Raw genomic sequence first — 11,066 nt, 5'->3', positions numbered from 1 at the left:
TTCTGATAGGGTGCATAGCCTTTGCCACAACAGTCTGACATATCGTCAGGCTGTTTCTCATCCCCTAAGGCAAAACAACCCAGTGGTACCTCTGCATGGGCTGTGCATGGTTTAGAGCGGGGATGGAGAAAGCAAATTGTGGCACATCATTGGGATGTAGAAAAATGGTGAAGAAACAGTCTTTTAAATCAATTACCACTAATGGCCATCTTGCTGGAAGCATAGCAGATGAAGGAAGCCCTGGTTGTAATGCCCCCATAGGTTCTGTCACTGAGTTGACTGCTCTTAGGTCATGCAGCATGCTCCACTTGCCACTTTTCTTGGGTCTGCAGAACACCAGAGTGTTCCACGGACTGGTGGTTGGCACTATATGTCCTGCATCAAGTTGCTCTTGAACTAAATCTCTTAAGTGAGCAAGCTGTTCCTCTTTCATGGGCCATTGCATGACCCATATAGGGTCACTGATTTTCCATGTCAGCTTAATCTGTCCGTGGAACAGCTGGTCAATGGCCCTCACTGAAAATTCTGCTCATTTCCAGTTGCAAATTGCATGACAGTGCCAAACTGTCCCAGTACATCTCGTCCCCATAAGGTGCTCAGAATAGGAGCAACAAAAGGAGCTACCTTGGCAACTTGTCCCTCTGGCCCCAACACTGTGCATAGTTGTGCACTCTGCCTGGGCCTTTGTGTGTCCCCAACACCCAGATAGTCGAAGCAGGGTAAACAGTAGGACATTTAGCTGGCCACTCAGTGTTTTTAATGATTGTAACATCTGCTCCTGTGTCCACCAGGCCTTTGAATCTGCATCTGTCTATCTGACATGTCATCATTGGCTGTGCTGCAGAAATGGTCCTTGCCAAGAATATTTGTGGCTCGTCTGTGCTCCCGAAAGTCCCCGAGCCCCTTTCTCCCTCGCTAGCCAGTGACATGCTATAAAAGGAGATTAGCTGGACAAGCCGTTGTCCCCCAGGTATGTAACAGGGAGGCACTGGGGTCCATGCCATTATTTGTATCTCACTGTGAGAGTCGGAGTCAATCACCTCTGGGTAAGACAAACAAACCCATCCTGGTGGTTGATGACTGTCCGATTAGAAGGGCATAGACTCCTGGGCTTAAAGGTCCCCAAATCCCTGTAGGGATTAACCCTATGGCAGTAGATGTTATAGTTACTGGCTCTCTGGAGGCCAGGTCCAACCCAGCACTGCCCGAGGTGGCAGCGAGCAGATCGCTAATCTGTTTTCTTGGGCTGTATTTATTTGTTGAACCGGGGCTTTTGCACCCCGTCTCCAGTTTCCTTGATGGGAAGGGTTTTTAGGCCCCTGCTTCCCATGGTTACATTTTTGGCATACTGCCGAGGGGGGTTTCTTGGAGCAATCCTTATAAAAATGATCAGCAGCGCCACATCGGTAGCAGCTGCCTCTCCCTCTTGCCCCATCCTGCAATCTTAGCTGGGCGCTTAAGGCTGTTGCTAGAGAAACAGTATGATGTTCAATTGATCTGACACCCTGACATGCTTGAACCATCTTGGTGATGGTGCAGCTTTCCCTTTTAGGGATAACCTGCAGAGCTCGCTTGCAGTCCAGGTTCAAGTTCTCACATGCCAGCTGCCTAAAAAGCACCTCTCTAGCCTCTTCATGCTCTATTTGCCTGTCTAAAGCCGCCTGCAGCCGATCAAGGAACTGGGAAAAAGATTCAGTTGATCCCTGCAGGACCTTTGTGAAGGACAGGTTACTGTCTCTGTCCGTGCTAGGGAGTTTTCTTACCGCCCTCAAAGCCAGTTTTGCTATTACCTCATATATCTTGCAGGGGTAGCTTGCTTGTGAATTTGCTGGCACATACTCCCCCTTTCCTGCCAAACGATTGCAAGTCATGCCTGCTTGTGAACCGCCTGGGTCACTTGCATACACAGCACAATTCTCCTGATAGTCTGTTAACCAGACACTACCAGTACTGAGTGGTAGTTAAAACCATTTTCAACAGTATCTTCCAATCATGTGGTACTCAGTGTCTCCGGATATGAAAATGTGTGAGACAAGGAAACATGTCTTTAACAATCTGCCTCAGTTCCTTTGTCACCTCATAGGGCAAGCTTTGGAACTGAGGGGTTTGGGCAGTATATAACTGGGCATGCTTTAATAACCTGGCTGTCCACATTGCCTCCTCGCGGCATCTTTCCCACCGGTTAACCAACACCCCCACACCTGCACTCTTGCCCTGTTCAGAGGAACCACCTCCAGTTCCTCATCATCATCTTCCGATGCCTCACTATCCGCAGTTCCGACATACTTGGCTCCCTGAGGTGGCATGGCAGAAGATGGCCGCCATGGCAGGGAAGCACCTCTCCCCTCGTGCATGCGGCCAGGACAAGATGGCTGTGGGGCCGGAAGAGACAGCTCAAGTTCTGGTCCATTTCATGCACAAGATGACTGCGCCCCAGGTCACGTTTCTCTGAGCACGCGGCAGCAAGTCATCAGCAACATGAGAGGGTAAGTTTGCTGGGTGCCCCCCCCCCCGCTGCGGCGGGAACCTACAATTCGCCCTGTATAGTGAATTCACGAACTAAAATTCCTGTCCTATCTCCACAACTCGCACGCACACAAAAACCAGGACCTTCACTGTAACTTACATCGCGTTCCCCCCGTTCCTGCCAGCGCAAATCCCAACCCGAGTCCATTGTTATATCCACCTAGGTCGCGCGCGGTCCCCCTCCCCTCGTGTCTGTTCCCGAGTTGTGGGGAATGGCTGCACTTAGCAGCCTGGCTGGGGGGTTCAAGGAGATGTGTGTTAGTGTCTCTTGGGGGGTTCTGCCTTCTTTGAGCGATCTGCAAAGTGTCCATAACTTGTGTACAGGCAGGAAGGCAGTTAGAGGCTTCTGTATCGCCTGATCTGGCTCTGTCTCTCATGGATCTGCCGATTCTTTGCCAAGTGGTTATATTTAAAGCTTCTACAAGTGGCAGTCCTGGTGCAATGATTTTTATCCATTGCAAGAGATCTGTTATTTCCACGTGTGTGATCTTGATAGGGTATTGTCTTAGCAAGAGACACATGGCTTCTGTATCCCTTTCTATGTCCCAGGAAACCAAATTCCCCATGCTTTTACCTTTTTTCTTGCCTCTTTCATCTCATGTGTGTTTTCTCGCCGCCTGCTGTTTTTTCGCTGATTTTTTTCAGCGCTTTTCGTCTCTGCCACCTTTTGGCTTTTCACTGTCTCTGCTTTCGCCAGTTCCATTTCACACTGTTTTCAGCTTGCGTTCTCTGCTGCTTCTCTCAGCTTTTCTTCTCCTGGCAAGTGCACCTTCAATTTTTTTTGAGCTCTGTTCAGTTTTGCATCCTCCAGCTGTGTTCTGCGCTGAAGTCTCAATGCTTTTAAAGACATCTGGCTTTTTTCTTGGTATGTGTTCCTGAGCTCTGGAACAAGCTAGTAGGAACACATCTGCGATTTTCCTTGCTGCAAGGTGGTGTATCTATCCCTGTTACAGGGAAAAGCCCTCACGTTTAGGGTGCCATGTATGGCTTTATTAATATAATAAAATAAAGCATGACCTGGCTGCATGGATTTCCAACAACCAAATCCATTTATTAGAAGAGAACAGCACCTTTTATACCTTCGGACAACACATGATTTGCCTAGTCAACCACCATGGGACTTACACTCCCCATGTGTGTCAGAGTATACTTCGGAAACTACCAATCCCAGGATGCATCACAGCATCCCTGAAACATATTTCCTACAGTAAGAAATCAAAGGAGCAGATACATGGTAAAAATGACAGGCAGAAAAAGTGAACATTGCAGCAGTGTATTGAATAAAACAGAGAAGTCAGAGAGAAAAACTATGAAGCTCATGACAAAATGAAAAAAAGTGGGACAATGGTTGCAGCAGGGCAGACATCTGTCCCATGTTACAGCTTTAATGGGTCAAATGCAAAAAGTAGAGCTTTATAGTAGCTACTGCTTCAGTTTCATGGCATGAATTGTCTTCATTGCCTTTTTGAACTAGGCAGTGTTCCATCAAATTCTTTTTATACTGCTTAGAATATTCTTCTTCCCATTTGATTCTGAATATTTAGGCAGACGTCCACCTCTGCAAGAAGGAGTTTTCAAAATACAGTGACAGTGGGGTTAGCACCTTATAAGATCCCTAGGCAAGACTGACTGATCCAGCAAATACAAGGCTCTCCAAATAAGACACTTACAGCGACAAATAAGACTACTAGCAACAACAGTGCTGTGCTTCCCTTTCTGCATAGTAAATGTGCGTTAAACCTGACCTGAAAGAACCACTTCTTTGTATTAAAAAGTCTCCATGCTTACTCAGTTCTTGCCCTTCCTCTTGAGACTGCCAACAGCATTGCCAATTAGTGCCAATCCTGAATGCAAATTGTAATACGAATAGGCTTTTCAATATTTAATTCCAGACTTTTGCAGTGGTGGTGTATAATTGTTTCATTATCAGTACTGTAAGAAAGTTCATTCACTCATATTTCTGCCACACCTCTGAAAAATATCAAACCTGTCTACCTGAAGTACTAGCAGAAAATGTGCAAACAGGAACTTGTTCTTTTGAGTGCTCCTTCCAGGTCTAGCAGTACACTCTGGAATCAGAGTTCTTTTTCTTGGGAATCCTGATTTATTGCAAATACATATTACAGGGCCATGAAGACAACACTCATTTTTTTATGTGACGTGCTTTGTCGCTACATATTCACTCTCAAGCAGTATCCAAGATCAGGAGTTCAAAAACTTTCACTTGGTGGGGTACAACTCACTAGTGTTAATGACAGGAATACTCACTAATACCAGCTGCAGTGGTAGGCTGGAAGCGTGTAAAAGTCTCCTTAGGATAATTCAGAGTAAGCAAACCCTCTTCATATCTTCCTAAGAGAATAAATTTTTAGACTCACACTCTCAGCATTAAAAGCTTTTTTGACAATGAATGTGAAGCACAATTTACTTTTCATAGCACTTGCAGAGCATGAAGCAAGGGCATTTGAACATACTGATTAGATTCAGGTCGTCTCAAAAGGCATTAATAAGCTAGTCATGTTACATTGTAAATCCTAGCAACAATAGGTATATGCATGAACAGAAATATCCCATTCAAATCTGTGGAACATGTAATAAACCTGAGAAAAATAAAACATCTTCTATTAATTGAATATGTTACCAGATGTAAATTGTGCTTGCCAGAGGAGGTAAAACAACTACTTTAGGCCTCCACCTGCTGCAGGAGCCTTTATCTAACTCGACAGCTAGAGATGATGTGATCAGGACTAAACAGTGTAATTGGTTAAGACACTTTTCTCTGATTACTGACACTTGAGGACCTGCATGAGCACTGCATGAATCACTGTCAGGAGAAAATCATGCTTAGAGGAAACCCCTGGCAAATGTTTACACTCTGACATTTACATTTCTGATACCTTGAGGGTAAAAAAAAAAGGAATGCTGCCCAACATGCTTCAGGCATTTATATATCACAGAGCATTGAGAGATTGTCACATCTCTGTCAAGGCATTGCTGTGGGGTTATACCACTGTGACAAAATATCAGAAGCCCATCCTCAGTTTCAATCAGATTCAGGGAGGTTTTGAGTCTGTAAGGGACAAGTAGAAGCGAAACTATCTTAATCTGACTTCAGACACAGAAGTGTACTGTCACCACATTGTGTGGAGTTTTGCAAAAGTCTGCTGACAGATGTACTTGGGTTCTTGGTGGATAACCCTTGAGCAAGGAGCCTTCCACAATTTCTCCATCACCTTCACAACATCTGTGTATCAGGGATATATAGTGACATGCCAGAAGCAGAGAGGAGCAGTGGAAGCATGGCACAGGCCTGTTACAAACGGGCATGCAACAGGAAGGTTACTAATTTTAAGACCTCTTTCCCCAAATTCACATTCTGCTTTCTTCAAGGTCAATGTTATGATTCTCATAAAATTATGGAAAAACTGTTTCTTCTCATATTTTAACAAGATTGTCACTCTTCCTTAAGAGTAGAAAGATGATAATTTCTCACTTTATCATGGCCGTATCCTAGTGCCCAGTCATGAGTGTTACGAAGGCCAGTCTTATGAAGAACAGATAGGCAGGAAGAAATGGTCCAGGTTCAGGATGGAAATCAGAGATAATCAAAGCTCCAGCAGTAGATAGACTAGGGAGAAGAGAGGAGCTCTGAGACAGCTATGGGCTGCTACATATAATCTAAACCAGGGCTGCATTTTGAGGTGTATTCTGGTCAATACTTCTAGCACTCCCAAACCGTGTTCTAATCTTTAGCTCAACAGGTGTAAACCTAATTCATACCTGCACCCTGAGAAATGCTGCATTTTCCAGACTCCAGGGGGTAGTGGACTTCCCTGGACAAATTTAGATGCCCTCAGCTGTCTACACATCATCCTTTCCTCAAGTGTTAAGGCCGTGGTTGACAGTATTATTATGGACTTCAAAGTTTGTGGAGAGAAATCCTCCTCAGCAAGTGTTAGCCAGAACCTCTTTGGAAAAGCAACATCAAAATGGAGACCAAATATGAAATCCGGTGACTGCCCTAAATTGTCAAACTCTCCAAAGCTCCATGGCAACAACTGAGGTAAAAACAGGTTTGAGGCAGCCTACGAGTTTTCTGTAAGCTCTGCCTGCCCTCATCCCAGGCCTCACAGTGCCTAAATAGAGCAGGCACAGTGTTTGAGGAAAAGCTGTGATTTTCTCTGAGAAATTAGCTATTGTGTGGGAGCACTAAAAACGGGGCTACAGTATGTAAATGGTATTGTTTGTGCAGACGTTTTTGCTCACAGAAAGAGCAAAAACTAAGTCCCCACTGTACATGTAAATATGATTAATATTCTGAGTTTTACTCTGTTCTGATCTCTCTCATTAAAATTAGGGTAATATCCCAAAATCAAAATATCATGATTCTTAAGCTAGGAAGACCTAACATGCTTAACAAGATGGATACAATTTTTAACATATATACCTCATATGTAAAGTAAAATATTTGAAAGCTAATTTTTACTTGCTCTGTCTACTGGAATTAGGAAAAAAGTTTTGGTTTTTTTTCCAAAATATCACTTTACTTTTTTTTTTTTACTTGCAAAATTTAAACAGCAAAAATTAACCTGTTTTGTGGCCTACCTCCCATTTTTGAAGTAAAATATTATGACATAAGGATTTATTTTTCTTTATTCTATTACTCTTATTTTTTCATTGACTGTATTTGTGTCCTACCATGTATCAAAACTGTGTTCTGTGTTTCCAGGGAGAGACTGAATAGGGAGGAAATTCACTGTTGTAATCATCATCCTCACTACGATATAGGCATTTATGTGAGTGGAAGGTCTGCTAAAGGTGACTGAATTTTCTGTTTTCTGTGCTGGAAGCTTGCTCCTGTCAAGATGTATCTCTGGCCTCCAGATCTTACATATTTTTCTGGGGCTTTATGCATGGCATGAGGTAAGGGGTAGTACAAACTCAGTGGATTCTACATTGAAATTTGGTCTTTTATTTCATTTGTAGCTTTGTAGAATAATTACATCAATAATACCACTCTGTGACCATTGGTATACTTTGCTAAAAATATTACCTCAAGCATACATTTTTGAACTTTTATTCTATGTTGTATTTGCCTGATTGGCAGTTTCATCCTTGGACAATTAGGTCTAAAAAAAAAAAAATACAGCAGTGTTCTGAGAGCTGAAGTTGACAAATCCATGTTCTTAGATTCATTTACTGCCGAAATCTAAGTGCTATTTATGCCAGTAGCTGCCAGTTTAAAATAAAAACTCCACTGAACAGGGATGCAGGAAACTCTCAACTTATCCAAACTTTGCATGTTTAAAATTCAAACATTTCATTCTTAGGTTCCAGATTAGAAGTAGTGGTCAACACTTTAAAAGTAAATGCCTAAAGTCAGATTCCTAAACATATATAAAGGATCCTTAAAAGCCACTTAAAAATCTGAAACCAGGTTAATTTTATGTAGGAAGCTAATTTGAGGCATATAGCTGTGAAAATAATAGACATTGTTGCTCAGCTGGCCTTGGCTTCCTATCCAACGAGATTGTTCTAGGTTCTGTAAACCCACACAAACTGTCATATGTACTAAGGAAACAAGTTTTTCTATCAGGCAAAAATGACTAAGACCTTTGAAATTTGAAAAAATATAATTATGATAATGATAATAGTAATAGTAATAAATATATTTTGATAATGATAAAATCTTTTTAAGCCAAGATTTTTACGTATGAATGCAGTTTCTACAGCTGATTTGACAATTCAGAGTTTTGATGTCAACAACACAGATCAAATTTGTACCTTCTCAATGTTACTCTCTCTTTTCAAAGAAACTCTCTCTAGGGGTTTGTGCTCTAAATTATTTCTGCATATGTGACATTTCATATTTCTAACCTGTTTATGGCAACAAGGTAATAAACATTTCTCCAGTGAAGCTTTTCCCTGTTGTCACTAATGAGTATTATAGGGAAAGCACTGATTCATAGGCTTCAGAGATATGATAAAAATATACGGATTGAAAAATCTAATCATACAAATTAACAGAAAAGCTGCCCGTAGGAATCACTGTCCCAGCCTAAGCTTTGCCAACACAAACAATGTTTCAAAATGTATCAAAATTAGAGACATGTATTGAGTGAGTGATCCACCTTTAGTAGCGGTGTTGCCCAACCCTTTCATCATCATAAGACAATGTCCTAGGCTGCTTATAACTTTGCAAAATCACACTCATTCAAACTGAAGTTTTCTATTATGCAAATTTAGCTTAGGTTGTGATCAACTATATGTGTTTTTTTGTTGTCAAGGTTGTGGCTATTTTATTTTGTGCCCTTTTCTTTTTTTTTTGCATTTGTTGAATTTTCAACAAAAACAGTTCAGCCATTTCCAAAAATACATCAGAGGAAATGCACTGTGTAATCAGTTTTAAAATTCTCACAGTGATTCAATACAAAGCTCCTGTGTTTTTGTGCCTCAGAGCCAAAACCAAAACCAAAATTTGATGGGAGGAGCACCTTGCTGTCAGGGATGTGATTTTACCATCCTGAAGAGAACGAAGCCTAGTTTCATCACAGACCTATCTTAGTTCATAGAAAACCAGTATAAACATCTTTGTATATAAAAAATAAATCACACACATTTTATCTGAAATGGGCTTAATATTCACCCATGTATAAAAGAATCACAAAGCCTGAAAGAGGTTTTAAAGGCACTGCTGAAAATTTAAAAATGCTGAAAATTGTTGTGTGTTGTCTTTCCTGTAATTTTATTGCCTTTACTACTGAATCCATGTAGAAAAGGCCATGAAGATTTAAATGGGAGGGAAGTCAAAAGAGCAAGAGCACAGGAAGAATGGAAATCAGAAACCAGAGACTGGAAGGAGAAGAGCTGAAGATGGGTTGGAGCAAGAAGGTGGAAATGTGACAGCTGCAATGAGCATGTACAGAAAGTGTTGGACAGAGGGAAGAGCAGGATCTCAGGAGAGAGAGAAGTATGGGGCCAAAAATGCTACAGGCCATAGGAGACAGGGGTGTTGAGACCCCCTTGGGCATAACTTGCTCTGGTACCTGCAGGTGACTGCAAAATCTCAACTCTGTTCATGCTTCTTTTAAACAACTGGGGCGAAACCTTACCACTGGGTTGAGACCCAACAGCTATGGTGAATCCTTTATATAAGGAGTGCATCTCCTCCCTGGTGCTAGTTCACTCACATTAAGAGGTTCTTGTTTAAGACGGGGTGCGTTGGCCTCGTCTGGCTGCGGCGCCACTACCAGCCCCTGATGCTCCATCTCCACCATGGGATGGGGGTGAAAACTGCAGGAATATGAACAAGGAAGCTCATGGATGGAGATACAGGCAAGGAAATGGTTTGCCAATTGCTGTCACAGGCAGAATAAACCCACCTTTGGGTAATTTATTACCAATTAATGTTTTTAATTACTTATTCAGAAACTGGGAAGCAGAGAGGGAAGAGACAAACACTAGAACACCCTTCCCTCTCCATTGGTCTGAGTGTCCCTCTGCCCTTTCTCACTCCTTTTCTCCTCCCGTATCCCTGCACTAATGGTGTTCTCTGCCATTTTGTCAATCCCTGCTCCCTGAGGTGCTGCAGCATGGCTGATCTGGGCAGCAGCATCGTGGCATTTGTCCCTTAAAAAGCCAGCTGCAACCAGTGAGAACAGTCTGAAACATCCACATTGGGCTGGAACCAGCTGGAACTGGCATGTGGGGCAATGCTCGTGGCAGCCCCCACTGCACTGCTACTTGCATGAATCCAAGCAAGGGCAGCCTGGAGGCTGTAGGGCTTGGTGTGGGCCACAGAGGTGGCAATTGAGGAGGGAGAGGTCAGGGGCTGAGTCCAGCAGGGTAGAGCACAGGAAAGCACCCCAAACTTCAGCAATACCCACATTGAGGTTTCCCTGGTAACCTCAGCCTGCCCAGTCAGTGTCCCTGCTTTGAATTGATGTTTTGAGGATGTGGTAAACATTCCACCCTGACCGGCCTGAGGAGGGAAGGAGCGGTGGTACAGGTGTCTCTTTGATTTGTAGGAGAAGCTGGAAAGTGGTTCCTAGGTAAGGGGGCTGTGAAACACTACACTAGAGAGCATGCAGGAGCGGAGGCTAATCCAGACCACAGGCACGGTGGTACAGGCAAAACAGAGCAGCAAAACAGAGCAGCAAAACAGAGCAGTGTCCCCGCCCTGCAGCAGCTAAAATACAAACATGTTCTGCTTTGTATCCCTTTACTCCTTTGTGTAACTTAATAATTAAGATCTGTACTTTGCTTTATCACTGTGCTGTACTACACGAAGGTATCTCAGAATCATAGAATGTTAAGGGGTAGAAGGGACCTTAAAGATCACCTATTACCCACCCTCCCTGCCATGGACTGGGACACCTCCTACTAGACAAGGTTGCTCAAAGCCACATCCAGCACAGCCTTGACCACTGCCAGGGTTGGGGCATCCACAACCTCCCTGGGCAACCTGTTCCAGTGCCTCACTACCCTCACAGTAAAGAATTTTTTTCCTAATATCTAACCTAAACTTTCCCTCTTTGAGT

General features: G+C 43.1%; 1 long non-coding RNA gene across 2 annotated transcripts; it reads left to right on the top strand.

Moving 5' to 3' along the window:
- The first annotated feature begins 797 nt into the window (after positions 1–797).
- On the top strand, positions 798–10,399 carry LOC108494130. Of its 2 annotated transcripts, XR_001873752.1 has the most exons (4): positions 798–970; positions 2,276–2,486; positions 7,256–7,449; positions 9,301–10,399. It is a non-coding gene; the product is annotated as an uncharacterized LOC108494130 (long non-coding RNA). The 2 variants fall into 2 exon arrangements; XR_001873751.1 differs by lacking the exon at positions 9,301–10,399 and having other exon boundaries at positions 7,256–7,512.
- The last annotated feature ends 667 nt before the right edge of the window (positions 10,400–11,066 follow it).

This window comes from Lepidothrix coronata, unplaced genomic scaffold (genome assembly GCF_001604755.1).
Source record: "Lepidothrix coronata isolate B3197 unplaced genomic scaffold, Lepidothrix_coronata-1.0 Scaffold22, whole genome shotgun sequence".
NCBI lineage: Eukaryota > Metazoa > Chordata > Aves > Passeriformes > Pipridae > Lepidothrix > Lepidothrix coronata.
Note: the sequence above shows the minus strand (reverse complement) of the source record. Positions and strands in the feature narration are given on the sequence as shown.